Below are 2,251 nucleotides of genomic sequence, written 5' to 3'. Positions count from 1 at the left end.
ATGGACCCGGGAAAGCGGCCGCCTCTCCTTGTCTCTCTTTTAAAAGCACAGAAACACAACATCACACAACATTGAGCTTCTCCAGCAGCTATTTCTATTCGTTCTGTTCCCTGTGGTTCCTGTTTTAGTCCCAGTCCTCCCAGCTGTTTAATGTTGGGAGGGGACTGCAGTGTTGCAGGATAATAAATTACCAGGAATTCTACATATTAGTTTTGAGTTTAATTGATCGAAATAAACTTGGAAAATGAGTTTTCACCAGGATTATGACCTGGTATTCCGTGACTGAATAGCTTATTAATACTGTATATAATAAATCCGTTCATCAATGTTTCTCATTCATCACAGACCATGAGAGGGGACCAGCGCACCTGACCAGAAGAGACCAGCACTCCTGACCAGAGTGGACCAGCGCTCCTGACCAGACCAGCGCTCCTGACCAGAGGGGACCAACACTGCTGACCAGAGAGGACCAGCGCTCCTGACCAGACCAGCGCTCCTGACCAGAGGGGACCAGCGCTAATGAATAGCATGACTAACTGGAGTCAATTATTCCCCAACACACACACTCTTGCTCTACCTGTTTCTGGGAGAGAATGTGTGTGTGTGAGTGTGTGTGTGTGTGTGTGTGTCTGTGTGAGCGTGTGTGTGTGTGTGTGTGTGTGTGTGAGTGTGAGTGTGAGTGTGTCTGTGTCTGTGTGAGCGTGTGTGTGTGTGTGTGTGTGTGTGTGTGTGAGAGAGAGAGAGAGAGAGAGAGAGAGAGAGCATACAGAAAAGTTATTAGATTACAATTATGGTTATGAATTAAGGGGAAAGTTGTGGAGCTGAGATTATCTTGGCCAAACTTCCTGATATCCCCTCACACTGAGCCATTCAGAGAACACACACACACACACACACACACACACACATACACACACACAAACACACACACACACACACAGTACATACATACAGGAGCGGCCTGACGTGAATTTGAGCGGAGGAGCGGCCGAGTGAACAGCCACCTGAGCGAGGAGCGGCCGAGTGAATAGCCACCTGAGCGAGGAGCGGCCGAGTGAACAGCCACCTGACTGAGGAGCGGCCGAGTGGACAGCCACCTGAGTGTGGAGCGACCGAGTGAACAGCCACCTGAGCGAGGAGCGGCCGAGTGAACAGCCACCTGAGTGTGGAGCGGCCGAGTGGACAGCCACCTGAGTGTGGAGCGGGATATTTACACTGCTCAGCTCCGCTCACTAGCTCTGACACACACACACACACACACACTATCATACACACACACACTATCATACACACACGCACGCACGCACGCACACACACACACACACACACACACACTTTATTTATACTTTGATTCCACTTTACAAGTCAAGTTTTTTAGATTCGATTAGATGAACTTTACTGTCCCAGAGGGGAAATGTGTCTTGTGCTACACACAGCTGCTTTCCCTACAAAACACACACCAGTGTGTGTTAGTGTGTGTGCATGTGTTAGTGTGTGTGCATGTGTGTGTGTTTAGATTCGATTAGATGAACTTTACTGTCCCAGAAGGGAAATGTGTCTTGTGCTACACACAGCTGCTATCCCTACAAAACACACACCAGTGTGTGTTAGTGTGTGTGTGTGTTTAGATGCGATTAGATGAACTTTACTGTCCCAGAAGGGAAATGTGTCTTGGCCATACAGTGCTACACACAGCTGCTCTCTGAATCTCCAGAAGAGTCTGCCTTGCTGTTCTTGGCTGGAGCAGTCGGGTGGTGTTGTGGTGGTGCAGTGTCGTCTCTGATGGGTCCTCCACCACTGCATCAGAGACCTCTGCAGGTTGTGAGTGGGAGGTCCACTTCAGTTCTGTTCCTGTTCTCCTGCAGAGGTCATTTAGATCTGGCCAGTCTGATGACACACCAAACCCCTGTGAACGTACATCCAGTTTTCCATTAGCTTTTCTTTTAAATCCCAGACAGTGTCCTCCCCATTCCATGCATGTGGCACTTTCCCTTTTTTAAAGTCCAGCAGTAGAGGCTCTGGCCATTTGTCTCACACAGGTATTGTAACTGTTCACACACACACACACACACACACTCACACTCACACTCACACACACACACACACACACACTCACACTCACACTCACACACACACACACACACACACACACACACACCTAAATTCCCTCCAGAAAGAAACAATTCTATCACACAGAACACATCACAAAGCACCCACACACACATATACACACACACACACACATATACAC

The sequence above is a fragment of the Alosa alosa genome, chromosome 8, assembly GCF_017589495.1.
Source record: "Alosa alosa isolate M-15738 ecotype Scorff River chromosome 8, AALO_Geno_1.1, whole genome shotgun sequence".
NCBI classification, from domain to species: Eukaryota; Metazoa; Chordata; class Actinopteri; order Clupeiformes; family Clupeidae; genus Alosa; species Alosa alosa.
Note: the sequence above shows the minus strand (reverse complement) of the source record.